This window comes from Eptesicus fuscus, chromosome 3, assembly GCF_027574615.1.
Source record: "Eptesicus fuscus isolate TK198812 chromosome 3, DD_ASM_mEF_20220401, whole genome shotgun sequence".
NCBI lineage: Eukaryota > Metazoa > Chordata > Mammalia > Chiroptera > Vespertilionidae > Eptesicus > Eptesicus fuscus.
This window is the reverse complement of record NC_072475.1, coordinates 10,746,678-10,766,041: the sequence shown is the minus strand read 5'-3', so window position 1 is coordinate 10,766,041 and position 19,364 is coordinate 10,746,678. Positions and strand designations below refer to the sequence as shown.

The following is a 19,364-nucleotide window of genomic DNA, read 5'->3' as shown; positions in this document are numbered from 1 at the left end:
CCTAAGCCGCAGTCTGGCCTCCCTCTGTGGGAGATGACCAGGCCAGCTGATCAGGGGATGGCACTGCCCCCAACACCCCGCTGCTGGTGCCACCTGGCCTCTCTCTGCAGGAGGTGACCAGACGGGCGATCAGGGGACGGTGAAAGACCCCCCCCCCCTTTGCTGTTCCCTCCCTCTGCCCACTGGCATGTGCCTTGGCTGGCCTGGCACCACCTGCTCACTGAGTCTGCCCCCTGCCGATTGGTGGTTCCGCCGATTTGCATATTATGCTTTTAGGATAGACCCCTAGCCCTCACCAGTTTGGCTCAGTGGATAGAGTGTCGGCCTGCAGACTAAAAGTTCTCAGATTTGATTCTTGTCAAGGGCATATGCCTGGGTTTCAGGCTCAATCCCCAGTGGAGGGTGTGCAGGAGTCAGCCAAGCAATGATTCTCTCTCATCATTGATGCTTCTCTCTCTCCCTCTCCCTTCCTCTCTGAAATCAATAAAAATCTTTAAAAAAAAAAAAAATTGACCCCTAACTCTTCTCTCCCTACCTCCAGCATCTTACTCTTGCAAGACATCTATCTTTCTAGGTTTGTTTGTCTCCAGATCCATTTTCTTCCTAACAATCAAACACCATCAGTGACAATCAGGAGCTAACGTCTCAAGTGCCTGCACCTTTGGCTTTAGCGCAAGTGTATGTAATTCCACATGATATTTTGAGGCCACCTAAGGCACTAAAATCACCACACTAACTTCATTCAGACAAATTGGTTTACTGTTCCTGGCACCAATCTCCAAATACCCACTACCATGTCTCATTTTGAGTCATGATTATTAACCCTAGATTTGTCTTAGATTTGCATGTAGAGTGTTTGAAAACATGTGTCCCTATGTCAAGCCCTCAATATTATAAGTGTCATTTTGGTGTCGTCCCAGATTTGATTGTTTCTGACAGCTTCTCATACATCAGGGGACCACCAAGTCCTCTGCCCTCGGGACTTAATCCCTGTATAGGGAGGGAGGAAAGACTGGCTTCCCAATTTCCCAGGCAATAAAGGTCCACTATCCCAGACTATGAGGGGGAAGAATAAACAATGAAGGAGAAATTTCTCTGCGGAACGCATGCCCAGTAGAAGCCAAGATGGCACAGGGGGAGGTCTCTCACTCGGTAATACATGCGTTCACCCACCCTTTGTTTGCCTGTTCATTTGTGTGTTCTCTGTCTGTAACAGCCTTGGGGGCTGGCAGCTGCGTGGGCTCCAAGCCCTGGTTGGGAGCACAGCCGGGAACAGACTAAGCTCACAAGTGGGGACAGAGACTGCACTGCACTAAGCTTCGTCATGGACTAAACTGATGGCACAGAATCTCTGAAGCCTTACCCTTCTTCTGGGTTTGATGAGGACACGGCTGGATTTCTCCCACAGAAGAGGGACAGAGAGGAGAAACTGGGGGCAGTTTTTTATTTCTACTCCAATAAATGGTACCACTACCCCTCGCCCTTCCATGCGTGTCCCAAAATGCTTTTCTTGCAACTCCGTGGCAGAACCCCATTTCCACTGACAAAACCTTCTATCTTACTTTGACCAAACCTCATGTCTCACCCACCCCACCCTGCCTTTGAATCACAAAACATTTGTGGGAAGTTTTTTTTCTCCACTTTGTGGTGAAATGTGCCATTTTCTGTGTTTTTTTTCTTTTCTTTTCTTTGTTGTAAGAAAGCATGAGACTTGGTTAAAGTTTGTAAGGAGGACATTCTGATGAAAGGGAAGGGTGTGGAAGGCCACCTGCCCTGTTTATCGGAATTCCCACTTAGGGAAGTCTTAGGGGAGTGCTGAAGGTGGCGCCTTTAATTATTCCTTGACTTTTCCAAACAAGCCTGTGCATATGCAGTCCCATCCTTATGCTTAATCCCTGGATGCCCTTGCCTAGAGGACAATGTAAACACATGTGGCCTCCCAAGATTACTCACCCTACTGATTTTATCTAAAGATAAAAATTCCAATAAAAGCCTAACGAGGCAGGCAATCGAGGCTGCCTGGCTTCTTCAGCCGGGCTGTCCCTTAGCCCTCTACCTCACAGTCTAACTGTCTCTGTTCATCCGTCGTTCATGGGCTGCTGTTCATCCCTGGCACTTTGTCACTATAAATCTTACAAAGCGATAAATCAGATACTAACAACCCCTACCTTCTTTAAATGCATGAGGATAGAATTTAAAGCTTTCTGTTCTAGTTATCTATTCTTGTATAATAAACTAGCCCAACTTTACTAGCATGAAATAATAGTCTTCTTATGTTCCACATTCTGTGGGTCAAGAATTTGGAAAGACCGCCGTGGGAATGGCATTTCTCTACTCCACAATATCTGAGCCTGTATGAGCAATGGATTGAATGGCTGGGGCGATGGAACTGGAAAAGCAAGTGCATACTGCAGAATCCACTTCCAAAATTATTTGTTCACTCATGTGTCTGGCTCCTAAGAGTGGTCACTCTAACAGTGAGTACTCAGGATAGTTGAACTTCTTACATCATTGTTCACAGTTTCAAGACCAAGTACTCTCAGCAAACCAGGCAGAAGCTGGAGGGAGCTTTAAGATCTAGCCTTGACCCTCTCGTATCATCACGTTTGCTCTACTCCTTTGGTCAAAGCAATTATGAACCACCTAGAATCCAAGAAAGAGAACCCCTTCTCACTGGGCAAGTGTCTGAAGACCACTATACCCCTCAAGTCATGCTCTTGAAGCATGCTTGAGTTGTTGAAAAGGAGAAGGTTTAAAAGTATTTTCTTGTAATGAGTCATGGGGAACAATGAGTTAAGACACTCAAACCTGGTTTATTTCCACTGTTTCTTCAAAATGTCTGCATTGATATTTTTCTTGACACCTGAATTTAACAGGGAGATGTTCTTGACCCCTATTGTTTGGTTGTGAGCTACAAATTTCTGAGATGTGAAGCATTACATTTTAAGAACCTATCACAATACGTTTTAAACTGCTCTTTTCCCCTTATCATCTACAAAATCAATATATCTATATTTCTATCTAGTGGCTGGTTAGTCCACAGTGCTATTGGATATATATTAGGTCTATTTTATATGTATATATTAGGTCTACATGTTGTAGATCAGCATTTTTTGTGGGGGCTCTCCACTGGAATTACCAGGGAAGATTTTAAAAATCCCAAAATTCAAGCCATCCTACTCCAGACCAATTAAATCAAAAGTTTGTCTACAGTATATTTTAAAGTTCTTCACATCTTAAATGTGCAGCCAAGATTGACAGCCAGTGCTATGGAGCCTGTCCATTCTCACCCCTGTCCTTGGCCATAATTCTCCTGGCTCTATTCCTATGTCTTCTAACTGAAATTCAGAATCATTCAACTTGTTAAGTTTCAAGAAACAAATCTTTGGAATGTAAATTGTAATGTTTTAAATACTATATTGAATATTTTTTTTAAGAGAACTGTCTGCCATCTTTACAATATTAAGATGTTCCATTCAAGTGTTATCGGAGGGGTTTCCTCTGTGTCCCCACCTGTTGTTGGTGGAAGTGGAGCTCTTGGGGTGTCACAGGAATAAGAATTTCCTGAGACCCCCATGGGAGGATGAGGTATCATGTTAAGTGTTATTCCTGTGGAATTAAACCCCTGGGTTTTCAAGGTCCCATCTCCCTCCACCCAGCCATGGAAAAAGTCCCAGTTTGTCTTCAGCAGAGCTAGGATTAAAGCCATTGCCTGGAGTTTCAGCTCCATATTTGCACAATCCAGTCCAACCTCAGGCTAGCTTAGCTTGTGTTCCCAGCTGCAGTCCACTCCGTGTGGGGTCCACATGGCCACGGGCCATGCAGCTGCTTAAAGCCACATGACATGGGCGAGTGCAGGTCAAAGAGCCAGCAAGTGCAAGGCAGCAGGAGCAAAGCAAGAGGAACAAGAGGTAGAGAGTTCTTTGTCTGGGAATATGTATTCCCAAATTACGTGTGCTTGCAGTGGCTTTACCCCTTCTAGCCAATTATCTTTGTTCCAGGTTAGACTGACAAGCATGAACCTTCCTTACCTTAACCTGACTTCGCTGCACATGCACCCATCTCCCCCTTTGTTGTTCCCCTTTGCCCAGAGATTTACAGGGAATTGACTGGTGGTTCCCTCTGGAATGTGAAGTTGCAGCTTCCTGGTTAAGCTGGCCAGATGACCATGCTTATCATGTCTGGCCTTGCCATTGCACTTTTCTATTATTAATATTAGAGGCCCGGTGCACAAAATTTGTGCACTTGGGGGCAGTGGGGTCCTCTCAGCCCAGCCTGCGCCCTCTCGCAGTTCAGGAGCCCTTGGGGGATGTCTGACTGATGGCTTAGGCTCCCACCACTGCTGCTGCACTCACCAGCCATGAGCCGGCTCAGAGTTTCTGGCTGAGCGGTGCTCCCCCTATGGGAGCGCACTGACCATGAGGAGGCAGCTCCTGCGTTGAGCATCTGCCCCCTGGTGGTCAGTGTGCATCATAGCAACCAGTTGTTCTGCCATTTGGTCGATTTGCATATTAGCCTTTTATTATATAGGATTACTAAACTAGCTCATTACAATGATAACATAAGGACTTGCTATTTTTCTTAGATTATTTTTATTTACATTATTTTATTGTCTTGAGTCTTTATTTAGGTACTATGTAGTACTTAAATTTATTGCTAGATGTTTTAATATTTTTGGAGACAATGAATGGAATTTTTGAATTTATATTTTATATTGCTTTGTCTATATGTCTAGACTACAAATTTTTAAACAATTTTGAAACTGAAAACCATGGTGAATTTTGTTATGTTTACATTTTTTTCTGTTAGAAAGTTAAAAATGAGATTTAAATACTGTAAGTATCAACATATGTAATTAATAAATATATATTTATTAATTATTAGTAGATTTTAATCTATTTTAATGTGATTTTAGAACTTTAAACAAGATTACTGCTCTGTTAATTGCTTATGATGTGTAAAATACTGACTTGCCAACCTGTACACTAATACACATTTATTAGTACCTGATATTTAAGAGAACATTTTTGAAAAGTTTGCTAAAAAACAAACTTGTGCTGGACTTGACTCTACCTTGAAAAATATTGAATGCATGAGGGAAGAAAAAATGGCATTTGAGAATCAGAAAAAAAGAAGGTGGGTTGAGAGTGATGTAGAACCTAATCTTATCAAAAAGAAGGGAGTAGGTCGTAAATTTGACATCAAGGGGATTTGATATTATGTGGAAAGGAAGTCAAAACCACTGATGTGACATTGGAATGATAAAACGTGGGAAAAGGAAACTCTGTCCTCAGAGTCCTGCCAATGATTGTTTAAGTGGGTCATTAAATTGGGATTAACATCTCAAAAGAGAGTATCTATTACTACCTCCCCCTATCTGATTTTGTCGTGACTATCCCTTGTTATTTTTCCCCATCACTGAGTTTTAAAACATATACATATATCTGTGTTTGACACCCTTGTAATCCTTCCAGTAAATGCAGATTCCCATGAAAAGTAACTCAAAAGAATTAAAAGGCAGAGCATAGCCAATTCTTCCTTAGACCAGTTGCCTGGCTTTTGTTAGACCCACCCAGATTATTCTGAGGTCCTGGGAAGAAGGAGTGTTCCTTATTTTCATGGGTAGAGTGCATTGCACTGAGTGTGCATCACATGTTTCTTCTTGATTAGGAATGGTTACGTTCATTTGGAAAAAGTGATCCTGAAGTTGACCACACAGTTCAGTTGGCTTTCTCATTGTTCTTGGCTTGGGTATTGTGTAGGAGTCCAAATTCCTTTCATCTAGGTCAATTTATCTTCCTATAACACTAAAAGGAATGGTTCTCTGCTAACATCTCAAAGTGATGTGCTAATGTATGTTCATCTTCTGCTTTGCAGCTGTAATTAATTTAGACTAAAAAGAACTGTTATATATAATGTTTACATCATAAATCTCCATATTTCTTAGAAAAGGGATTAAGCCCATTTTAGTTGATCTGAGAGATAAAAGATGCCTTTTTCTAAGTCTCTGGAGCTCATGACAGATTACTAATTGAATTATATTGCATAAATTACATTATATCATTTCAATCCAAATTGGCTCTCCCATGTACTTTATCCAATTTGGTATTAAGTTAAATTTTTCTTTTCTTTTTTTTAAATTAAAGCTAATAGACTTAGGTAAATCCTTCAAGAACATGTTTTTCTATCTATATTAAGGCAACATGTTACATAATCCTATGTTGTTATCCAGAATATATTTCTGAAAACATTTCTTAATATTGTTGGAAATACTAAGTTTCAACAATTCTTTTCCTGTGGAAAATGTTTTCTCCTGGTAGGTTTTCATACTTTTAGAAATATTCCAGAAATTGTAAACACTTGCAAACTCAACAGATTTTCTGCTCCAATCTGAAATAATCTTGGTCACTTCATAATAACCCGTATGTAGAAAGACTGTGAGTTAAAATAAAAAAAACAATTGGATTATAACTTTGTGCAAGTCATCATTAGCTACATCTGCCTTTCCACACCATTATCTAATGTCTACTGTCTTTTCTCTACATTGCCCAGGCCAGAGCATCTCAAGTACTGTGATTCAGAATTCCATGTGGGCTTACTAAATATATATTTTCTGGCTCACTCAGAAATTCTAAGTCGGTAGTTCCAGGGTATGGCTTGGAAATATGTTGTCATTTTGGTGAGTGTCATGGTTGATTTTAATGTAAATTGTCTGCAGATTATACACAAAGATACACTAACAAAGGACAGTATGTTTTGTGGTATTTCTTAGTTAGAAGTATTACATTTTTTTTTCCATTTATCACCCCACACAAATAGAAGCTTCATGGTGTGTGTGAAGAGAGAGACTTTTTATTTCTGTTTTGTGCTCTGTCCTCAAAACCTAGGACCTGGTCTATTTCAGGTGCTGAATAAACAAATCATGTGAATGAATATATATAATTGCTTCTGTTTCTCACTCCACTCCTGACAACCGCTTAGGATAGGGTCCTAAATGTATGAAGACCATAAAGCACAGTAACTTATTTGTAGAAAATGTCCCCAAACAGTCACTTGACTTATTAATGTGTTTCTAACCAATGGATCATTGTCTGAGCAGCTCTACCATTCGTATCATGAGAACTCTGTGGTATATGTACTTTTAAATGATTGTTTGTACTTCAAAGGATCATGGATGGTTTTCCTTGTGAAACAGAGCTCCATACCTGTTCTTCTCCTGCATATACTTTATTCACAGAATCTATGAGGAGGTAGAACACTCACGGTGATACAGTGAGACATTGGATTGAGAAGCCTTGTCAACAGCTTTTTCAGAAGGGCTAGAAGCTCTCCCTGTTGTGTGTGTGTGTGTGTGTGTGTGTGTGTGTGTGTGTGTGTGTGTGTGTGCAGAGAACCCAACCCAGAGAGGTGGAAGGAAGCAGGATAGTATGTGAGCTGAGACTCTATGCCCTCAGTTCATGCTTTATTGTCCCTTTGGATTTTATGTGAAACACATAAATTCAGACAACACTATTAAGAACTTTTCAGAGAATATGTGGTAACTACAGAGCACTAAACCCAAGGGTGGGACCCCTGTTAGCACAGGGGTCTCTGTGCCAGCCATGGTCACAAACCCCTGAGGGTCAACCTTTTTACATTCCACTTTGTGTTCCTAAGGATGTTTTTTAACCATCCAAAGAACTATTTCTGCACAGGATAGTTCATGTGCAAAACAATATACACAGGCGATACGCAGGCAACTGTTGATGTGAGCGTAACCCACAGTGAACAGATGAACACCTAATGTGGCTCTTTTGGGTTTTCTTTAAAGGAGGCAAATGACCCATAGATATTGAATGAGCTGCCTGGGAGTTGACTAGGCTGCCAAAAAGCTGCCTGCAACCAAGCAAGAAGGTAACCCCCAGTATTTTGAGACTGAACTCTCTCTTCTCATAACATTTACCTCCTGCAAGATCATCAGTCAGTCCTGCTCCCAGGGGACAGGTGGCACCAGATTGTTTCATTCCTCCTCTCTTCCATTTCCAGCTCTACATGATGCTATAGATTTTGTGTTCTTTTCTCATCTGCTCCTTCATAGTGATTTCAGAAGCTTGTTTCAGACATGATGAAAACATTTAACAATTACTTTTATCTTCCTATTCTTTTCATAAAAAGCCGACAGCTCCTTGAGGACTGACCAAGGAAAAGACATCTATAAGATGGTTGAGAAAACATGCAAAAAATCAACATATGAAGATGCAATCATGTTAAACACGTATGGCACATGAAGAATGTTCTCCAAAAAGTCTTTGTGATTTTAAACATAAATAACCACTTTTGACCAAAGTGTATTTGCTTCTGTGGATCACAATTTGAGAGAAATGTTCAAAATGAACAGCAGGCAAATCATAAAGTTGGAGGCCTGTTCTTAGAAAAACAAATGAAAAGGGATCTTAAATATATTTAGAGATGCTCAAACTAACATTAAGATAAATACAAATTTAAAATAATATGAAAATCTTCCATATTAAAAATAGAAAAAAAAAACTATTCCATTTTCACCTGTCAGATGCAAAAATTCAACAATTTGTTGGGAAATTGTTACTTTTATAATTAGTTTATGTGGATCAAGACGCAAATAAGATTCCTACATAAGCAATCACTTGATATTTATCCAAGTCTATTATATAGGTTCCCTTTTAACATTTCTTTATTTTCTGTGCTCTACCAGCTTCTGTAGCTCACACTTATTGTCACTGGATCTTCTGATTCATTCCCTGCGCTGGGGCAGCAGCTGGGCCTACAGACCCCTTAGCTCCCATTTGGTCACCTTGAGCATCTCTAAGTTCTGGGCCAGGACCAGCATGTGACATAGACACAGTGGCCATATACTCACACTGTAAGCAGTTCCCACAATACAGAAGATCACATTCCTTTTTTAAAATTTCATGTTCTGTTTTTCTAATACAGAGGCCTAGAAGAATCTTTGAAAGGTCATCTAATTGATAAGCCAACTCAATTCAGAGCCCACCAAAACAATCCCATGGAAATGAACTATGCAGCAAAGCTTACAGATATTTTGAAATGTACCATTAGGGTACCATTACATCAGAGCTACACTCTGCCTATACATTTCCATTTTAAAGAATAAGAATTTTATTGTTTCCTAATTTTTCTTATAGTGACACCATTAAATTATGTTTCTTTGGATCATATTTAACTATAACATGTAACATGAAAAATATTATAATTTTATGTGTAAATATAAAAATTATATATATATATATATATATATATATATATATATCCTCTCTAATAAAAGAGTAATATGCAAATTAACCATCACTCTGCTACATAAGCCACACCCACCAGCCAAGCCACGCCACCAGTCAATCAGGGAAAGTATGCAAATTAACCCCAACCAAAATGGCTACCAGAAGAGAGGCTTGGGTTTCCCCAGCAACAGAGGAAGCCAAGCTTTCCACACACTCTGGCAGGCCCAGACCTCCACTCAAGGATACAAAGTTTCAATTATAGAAGGTAAACTAATCCAAACGGCAGCCACGGATCCAGCAGGAGGCTTGGCTCTGCTCCAGGCTACAAAGTTTCAATTGTAGAAGGTAAATAAATTCCAGATACCAGGGCCTCTGCTTGGGTAGCCAGGGGCGTGGCTGGCCTGCAAACCACCACAGGCCCCTCGCCCAGGCCTCTCCACGCCCCAAAGGAACCCCACCCTGATCCAGGACACCCTTCAGGGCAAACCAGCTAGCCCCCACCTGTGCACCAGGCCTCTATCCTATCTAATAAAAGAGTAATATGCAGATTGACCACCACTCCAACACACAAGATCAAGATAGCTGCCCCCATGTGGTCAAAGATCCTGCCCCCATGTGGACACAAGATGGCCACCACAAGATGGCCAGCAGGGGAGGGCAGTTGGGAGGCACCAGGCCTGGATTGTGAGAGGGATGTCTGACTGCCAGTTTAGGCCCGATCCGGGGTCCCAGATTGGAGAGGGTGCAGGCTGGGCTGAGGGACACCCCCCCCCCCCCCCGCCCCCATGCATGAATTTCGTGCACCGGGCCTCTAGTATATATATCTATATATATCTATATATAGGTATATAGATATATATATATATATATAGATATATATATATATTGAGTGGCCAGATTATTATGTGTTCAGAGATCATAATAATCTGGTCACTCAGTGTATATATACTTCAATTGTTTAGTTAAATTCCAAAATGTATTTTTCAGTTTTAAATATGACTATACATCAGAAAAAGATTAAAAAACTTCAGCCAGGTTCAAGGATAAAATCTGATTTTCTTACATGTGATGTAGTTTTTAACTTAGTTCAGTATTTTTATTTGATTTGCCATCACTGTATTGTCATAACAAACAGGTGGGTATAGAATCAGGACTAGGAATAGCACAAGGTTGTATTGCTTTTATATAGGAGGGACTGCAACCCAAGTATCATAAAATGTTAGATTTATTTTAGTGACTATATTTATGAAAATTACAATAAATTTTACTGATTGAAAAACTTTGAAGAGTGTAAATGAAATTTTCAATCAATGTGTGTGCTTCTAAACTGAGATCTTAGGGTATCATCAGTGAATCTAAATGAAAACTAACTTCAGGAAATTTTTGATTTAATGAAATTAGAAATTCTGAAATAGATATGCTCAATATTGAAGTATCTTCCACATGGTTATTTTGGGTCCAAAATGCAGCAATTGTTCTTGTAAATGTGTATTAACTCATTTTAAATAATAGAAGTCCATATTTTCTTTATGTATTCCAGAAAATTGAACCTACTATTATAGCCTTGAAGAATTGAAATGTGTAATTCTATTTTCAAAATGAAATTCTATGAATATTAGTATTTTAATGTAAAAATAATTTTGAACATATAAATAGCATCAAGAAAGCAAAACAAAGTTCACTTGAAATATGTTAACAGATCGAATTGAACAACACATTGATTTTTTTTTAAAGTGACCATCAGTATAAGTAGTATCTGTGTTGTTTCATTAAGTGACAAGGCCTTAAGAGAAATCCAACATATGTGTTTTACTGTAAGTTACAGGTTGTGCAATCAGAACCCCTTTCCTAAACTTAACAAAAGTATAACTTAGATGAAATTACTTCACATCGCTAGGTTCTGATTTCCTCAGCTGTAAATTGGTGGTACCTATCTCATTTAGTAACCAGAAGATAAAATGAGATTTCAAACTCTTACTATTGCCTGATATTGAGTAAGGACTAAGAAAATATGTAGCATAAGAGTACGAGGGGAACATGGCTGTCCTGTGGATTGAGAGACATCGGTTTGCTTTCTTTCCTATCAGGTGGCATAAGGGTTGGCCATTTTGTTTTAGATTCATTACTAGAATCACTATTTTCGCTAATTAAGAGACGAGATTTTGTTGGGAAACCCACTGAAGATTTAGAAATAGTGAAAGAGGCACATGTTAAAAGAAAGGTGTAAAAATATTCAGTGAAATTCCACATCAAAATCCTCAGGGCATGATTCCCATTCATTGCAATGATGCTACACAGAGTTAACCACAGTGATAAAACACATCTGCTGGAGTCAGTCTCATTTGTTACACACAATTTTGTCAGTTTGCTACCATCTGCCAGACTCTTTACTATGACGTTAGTTTTTAGGGAGATCATTTTAAAAGTATAGAAAACTGTACTTTTTAATAACAGTTTTTATAACAGTTCTCCATGAACAGAACTTTTCATTCTAAAATCCCTTCCTTCCTGCCAATTAGTGCCAACTCTCCTTAGAGCCACCTACACACAATCATTAGCCAGGTATGCATAACACTTTGCCCTCAGCCATCACAACGATCAAGCGTCTGAACAAATGAGTGCAGGACTTACCGTCAGAGCCAGCTATTGAAACTTGGGTGGAAACCAAACCCCAAATATGCTGGTTATGGATTCTGCTTTATTTACCAAGAATGTATCATCTTGATCCAATCATTGTCCAAAGGGATTCTCAGGTGAAACTTGGAGGTAGTAAAATATTTTTCTCTTAAAATAAACAAGTGGATTTAACACCGAGGGAGAAATTTAAGTTGAATCCTTTCCCAGATAAGAAGGAACAAGTTCAGAGAATATTCTTTGCTGTTCATTCTGACTGTGTTGTTTAAAACTAGAGGGTGACCCAGTGACTTACATCCTCTTCCCTGCCCAAGCTAAATTCAGAGAGGTATTATACTAGTAAAAGGAAGACTTGTACTACTGTCACTGCGTCACCGGTGGAGTAATTAACCCAACAATGCTCATTCTGACATGCAATTTGTATGGACTCCTCATATTGTGGTAGAGGAAAACATAAACAAACTTCACACATATGTAACATGCCTGATAGCAATTACCAGGAGAAAAATGACTAGACACTTCTACAGTATTGTTCCTTTTCCATTGGACGGAGTGTGCATAAATCTTCAAACACCACTGATGTTGTGAACCGAGCCGCTTAATTATGTACACAAATTGGAAAGAAAGGAGTCAACATTTGAAACTGGCTGCAAGCTAAAATAGTTTTGAGGATTTAAAGAGAAGTTTTTGCTTAAAGGAGTGAAAGTGGGAACGAAGATGAGACTGGGAACAAAACACTGGAACTAGCCATGAAACAAAGTTACTTGAAAATCACTTTAAATTTTATGATTTGGCTAGGAATTTTAGGAATGGCAACTGAAATGAAGAGCATAACTGACATATTAAAAATATATCTATACATATATATGCAAAATATGAAATATACATATTTTAGTATAACTGTTTAGAGATATATGTTTAACAGTTTAATATTAATATAGTTACCAGTCAACAAAATCAACAAATGTACATCAATATTGAAAAAAATCAATAATTATTTTCAAATAAATAATTTATGATAAAAATATATGTATTATTTTATCATATAAATATGTTGACATGAAAAAACAATATGAGAAAGACATTTTAAAGTGCTTTATAATGGTTTTATTGTTGAATAGACCAATGCATTAATGATTTTCCAAAGTCTATGGGGAAAAATATTCCAGACTTCAAGCTTGAAAAATGTTTTTCACTGACAAATAAATGTTTTTCACTGCCATTATCTCACTGAATAGGGGTTGCATGGTTTGATATGTTCCATTGTCTGTATAAAGTATGTTTGAAAGCTTCTACAATGGGATCTGAAAATTCTACTCCCTTATGATGAGTTAAACACAGCTTTTTAGATAGGCTTTTGTTTATTTTTGTTTTTAGTGGGTCTTTTTGTTTTTAATTATTTTTTTATCACACACACACACACACACACACACACACACATTGATTTCAGAGAGGAAGGGAGAGGGAGAGAGAGATAGAAACATCAATGATGAGAGAGAATCATTGACTGGCTGCTTCCTGCATCCCCAATACTGGGGATTGAGCCACAACCCAGGCATATGCCCTGACTGGGAATTGAATCATGACCTCCTGGTTCATAGGTCGATGCTCAACCACTGAGCCATGCCAGCTGGGCCATTAATTATTTTCTTGGATAAAATTTTACTCTATTACAGATAGTTTTTGTTTCCCCAATGGCTTTTACAATGTATTGCTAGCACTGATTATGCTCTGTCTTCCCAGGGACTTTCAAGTGTTGTGAGGTGTATATTAGATCCTGATTGAAGAAAATCAAACAAGACTTCCTTCAGAAACAAAGATTAACAAGGAGCTGTGACCCTTGGGGTGAAGCATAACTAAATATTTCTTAGGCAATATAAATGTACATTAAGTACTGGGAGATTGTTTGAAGATATAAAACATGAAGTCTTAACATGTCCAAATTAATAACAGCATAATGAGCAGTAATCTATAATCTCTTTCTTTAAACACTGTGTTGTTTTTCTTTTTAATTTGCAAGAGACAGAGTCATAAACTTCTAAATATACATAGAAGCATCTTAAGGATTTTACTATTTTATGAATTTATCTCTTGAAAAATGTTAGATAGCCCTAGCTGGTTTGGCTCAGTGGATAGAGTGTTAGCCTGTGGACTGAAGGTCCTGGGTTCTATTCCAATCAAGGGTACATGCCTGGGTTGTGGGGCAGCTGGCAGGAGAGGGGCTTCAGGAGGCAGCTGATCAATGATTCTCTCTCATCATTGATGTTTCTATCTCTCTCTTTCCCTCTCCCTTCATCTCTGAAATAAATAAAATTTTATTTATATATTTTTTTTAAAAGAAAAGAAAAACACTAGAGAAATACAAATGATGTATGAACAAAGAAAAAAATCCATCTAAGAGTTCTGTGATAAGTCTTTAAAGAAATTTGTGAATGTTCTTTCAAAGATTTTCAACCAAACCCAGTATCCACATGAATTTGCCATATTTACTATTTTTTCTCAGAAGAGAGAGAGAGAGAGAGAGAGAGAGAGAGAGAGAAACATCAATGATGAGAGAGAATCACTGATCAGTTGCCTCCACATGCCCCCCACTGGGGATTGAGTCTGCAACTCGGGCATGTGCCCCTGGCCAGAATCAAACTTGGGGACCCTTTGGTCTATAGGCCAATGCTCTATCCACTGAGCCAAACCAGCTAGGGCTGGTGGTGGTTATTTTTAACAGCCTTAATCTGGAGTCTGGAATGAAAAAGATGTAACTATTAATATTGGTAATAAATGAACTATTTGATTGGTGGAACAAGAGTTGGAAAGAGCACTTTACTTTTAGAGTTAGGTTTAAAGTGATACTATGTTAAAATTCCATTTAACTTCAAATAGAAATAACCAAAGGAGGCATGGTTTGGATTCAGATTGGCATGTCTGGGACACATGAGGTTACACTATTGCATTATGGTTTTCTGATCCAAGTCTCTAAAGCCAATGGAGAGGAGGTAAGAATGCGGTACATACAAGAGACCTGAGTTAACCCTTTGCACTCACTTGCTTTTTTCTCGATTCCTTTATTCTAATGCTAACCGTGTCGAGTCACACTCGACATCCAAGTGCAAAAGGTTAAGTCTAAATAGCTCAAATGACACCAGTCTTCTTCCTCCCAGCACCATCAAAATATTTATTAAATTAAGAATATAGTTTATTGCGTTCCCCTAAAAAATCATAATTTTCTAAATTATTTTATAAAAGATGGGGAAATATAATTGCAAAAACAACTTTGCAAATTCACTGTTTTTACACATATACTTATTTTTTCTGAGGTTCAACTGAACTAAGAAAAATTCTTTCTTTTGTTAGTACTGAATAAATATAAAATGTTGTCCTTTTTGCAATATAGATATTAACCATAAACAATATTAAACACTATTTTATTTTATAGTGTTGTAACCAAACCCAAGTTCAGCTGTCTGCTTCAAGGAAAGCCAAACTGGTGAGACAGGTCCTGTTGGAAAGGAAAGCAGTTTATTCAAGTGCCTGCCACCTGAGGATGGGGGGATCCTCTTCCCATAGCCCATCTTAACATGTCAGTGCAGACAGGGTAAGGGAAATTCTCTATGTGTAAGTCAGCATAGTCCACTCCAATGATTATCTTGAAACTGGTCAAGCAGAGGTCCAGTTTTTATGATTGAAAGTCAACAAGTCTCCCGAAGCCAGAACATCCAGTTGCTGGACCTCCTTTCCTGAAGCTAGTTTCTGGAGCTCTTACAAAAATGTCCAACTTATCCACAGGTTACATAGTAGTTAACAATTCATCTTTAATAAAAAACACATTTAACAAGAATAATATTAAAAGAAAAGAGGGGTGGGTTACAGTGTTGGTACCTATTGTTACATATTCTTCCTCTTAAAAGCAGGGCACAACAATCTAGAAATGAGGATTTCATTGTAATGTAAGAAAATGGCATTACATTACATCTTTCCTATTCCTAATTTAGTACTCTGGTATCCCAGAGGTGAATTAAGTAAACAAAATGAAGGGAAAGCCAGGAGAAGAATTCCACACCAAGCTAATGCTATGTTTCAATAGTTGTTTAACAGAGAGAGAGAGAGAGAGAGAGAGAGAGAGAGAGAGAGAGAGAGAGAGGGAGAGAGAGTCCAAAAATAATTCTACCTGTGGAAGGAGAAGGAATAACAGCTACAGTGAAAATAGTACCAATCTTAAACCTAAAATATCTTAGTTGTTTCTATCACTAACTGGTTCTATGATCTTGGTCATACTTTAATTCTCTCTCTGAGCCTTGGGTTCCTCAAATGGGAAAAAAAAATTGATTTGTGGGATTCCTTGCATTTTCCATGGCTGTGCAAACTTGAGTCATCTAACAATGACCAGCCATATATACTGGATATGCTACTGGACAAGAACTACCAGAGAGACCTCTATTTGGGAGTTGAGGGTGGATATTTTTTCACAACTGTTTGAAAGCTTTACGAACAAAAATCTTCTATAAAATACTAAGAAAAAACCAATTTGAGTGTTTTCGCAGTGACTAAAGGAGTAATTTTTACTTCACAGAACTTCAGCAGTCTCAGTGGACTTATCATTTTACTCACTTCACCTTGTTTTATGATTAAACATTAGAACACCCTCTCAGAGCCTGGACTCATATTATTGCAGCTGGCCAATCAATGCATCAGTCATAGTGGAGAATAAAAACCAAATAATAGATTGTACAGGATGATAAGTAGAGGCTTGTGTATACAAGTCAGTTTTAGAGTGACTTAGAAATATTTGAAGTGTTGTTTGTAACATTTCTGCAAAGATATGACTTAATTTCAAACCCCCATGTCACATTTAAATGTTCCATTAAAAAAAAATCAGCTCATGCTACCATCCTTTAAGAAATGTTCCAGTGCATCTCACAAACCTAGAGAGAATCAACAGGCTTACCTTTTTACATGAGGGAATGGACAATGTTACTTTAAGAGTGATTTTATCTAAATTATTTATTTAAATAAGACTGTTTACTACACATCTGTTTAGTCAACTCAGGCTGCTATAACAAAATACCATAAATTGAGTGGCTTAAACAACAGAAATTTGTTTTCTCACAGTTTGGGAGTCTAGAAGTCCAAGATCAAGGTGTCAGTTGATTCAGTTCCTGCTAAGGACTTACTTCCTGGTTTGTGGATGCCTTCTTAAAGCATCCTCACATGTTAGGGAGATAGAGACAGAGCTCTCTGCTGCCTCTTTATATAAGGAGACTAATCTCTTTTAATCTTAATTTCTTCTTTATTCCAAATACTGTCACACGGGGGTTGAAGCTTCTATTTATGGATTTGGGGGAGACATAATGCAGTTTATAGTGTCATGCTAGCATTTTATGTCTGGCTTGATATAAGCATATTGTACTCCTGCTACCATTGGGAGCACCAGGTTGCTCAATCCTACCGAATATTCGGAGAGTCTTACAATGTGTATCCCAGAGCCATCTGCCTGGAGAGAAGGGAGGAACATCCATCTTTTGACTCTCTTACACATTCATGTTAAACATTGGTTCATGCTGAGTGGGTTCCCATGGGCCTTTCACAAAATAGTGCCAGAGATGCCCAGGGCAGGAAGTCAGAGGCTCACAGTGAGATGCAGTTGAGTCGTGTCTGTGCAAAATGAGTTAGAGCCTGAAGGGAACTAATTAGCACGGCAGTGGCTTGAATAGGGCGTGAATCCCAGAGACCCTGATTTGGTGACACACACAAAAAAATGTATGATTAAAAAATGGCCACAAATCCTTTTATACTCTTCCCAGTGAGGGAAAGGGGGATGTTTATCCCCTCTCCTTGGATCTGGGAAGCTCCCTAATAGAACATAGGAGAAGGGAAGCTGTGTCCGTCCAGGCTTTCAGAGATGGCAGCTTCCAGTTGTTTCTGTCTGTTGGAATACCAGCTCGAAGAAGCTGTCATACTGTGAGAAGTCCATGTGATGTGGAGAAACCGTAGGTAGGCAGTCTGGTCAATAGTCTCAGCTAAACTGTCAAGGCCACTCAATGGCCAGCCAAGTGAGTGTGCCATCTTGGACAACCAGCCCAGCTCCAGCTGCCATGTGATATCAACCACATGAGAGAATCCAAGTGAGAATGTCCATCTGAGTCCACTCAACCCACCAGTTGTGTGAGAGAGAACTAAATCATTGTTGTAAAGCACTAAGAGCCCAAAATTGACATGGTATTAATAATTCTGTGTAACATTTAATATGTGAAAGGTTATCAATAATCATTTTTTTTTAATTTTACTTTTGATTAACACTTTTATGTTACTATTGGTTGTTGCAGCATATTTTGAGAGAGATGCCAGTGTATTTTGAGCTCTTGATGACAGAAATTATGCCTAATTCTTTCTTTTTTTATGTATCCCCATGGCACATATGAGACATTTAAGATTCATTACTTAAAATGGCAAAAGTTCATCACAATGCATTAGTGTTGAAGTGAAAGTAAAGAAGACCACTAAGTAGGAAGGCCAGAAAAAATGATAGACCACAACGATCCAAACACTGTTTATAATAAATTGGTGAATTTTTTTTCTCTGAAATGTTCCTATAATTTAAAATAGTCTTTGTAACTTTCTGATCTTAATCAGTAATTAAAAACCTCTGTGAATTACAAACAGTTCAGGAAAACATTTAATTTGCCCACATTTCTCTAGACATGACTAAATTAGGGGGCATCCCCATCGCAAACCAGTTTTTATCCGAACTACCCATAATATGACCATTGTTTTCCTAATGGCTTAACAATAACATGCATTATACAAATATTTATATATTTTTATTATGCAACCCATCATCATTGCTTAGAGCTACAGTTAAATAATGTGGGTAGGAAGCTAGGATATGGTCTACAAGATGACCTAAGGCATTGATAAAACTTAGAATTCTCAATTACTATGCTCTCCAAATTGAGTAATAAAATACCTGTAATATTTTTATGATTTTTACTTAATAGGTTTCTGATTGTTGGAGTTTTATACATAGAAACAGTCCTCTGTTTCTTTAAATGGTCATATTAGATTACTATTAAATATTTCATATTTTATATTTTATTTAATATTTCAGGATGGCACACAAAGGAATAATTATAATACCTACATGTATTGTTGCTATTTAATGATTTTTCAGTAGAATGAAACAAGTAAAATCTTCACACCAAAGTGCTCCATAAAATTATTTCAATTTCAGGAATTAAAGAGATGGAAATATAGGATACTTTTAAATTTTAAAAAAAGTCACATTTTAGGCTGTGCATTACTGTGATATTAACTAACTAGAGGCCCAGTGCATGATTAAATCATGCACGTGTAGGGTCCCCTAGGCCTAACCTGCCATCCAGGCCATATCCACTGCCCCGCAAAGCCTAGCACGCTCCGTGGACACTGCTAGCAGCCTGCTCCCCATTTTTGATAGCAGGGGGTCCGCTGGTGCGGGAGCAGACA

At 38.4% G+C, this 19,364-nt stretch overlaps 1 long non-coding RNA gene across 1 annotated transcript in view; it reads left to right on the top strand.

Annotated features, from left to right (window-relative positions):
• Positions 1-13,780, top strand: part of LOC129147707 (uncharacterized) — a 63,121-nt gene extending 49,341 nt beyond the window's left edge. The window contains exon 3 of the long non-coding RNA XR_008554975.1: positions 13,632-13,780. This is a non-coding gene — a long non-coding RNA (uncharacterized LOC129147707). The remainder of the gene's footprint in view (positions 1-13,631) is intronic.
• Positions 13,781-19,364: the final 5,584 nt, after the last annotated feature.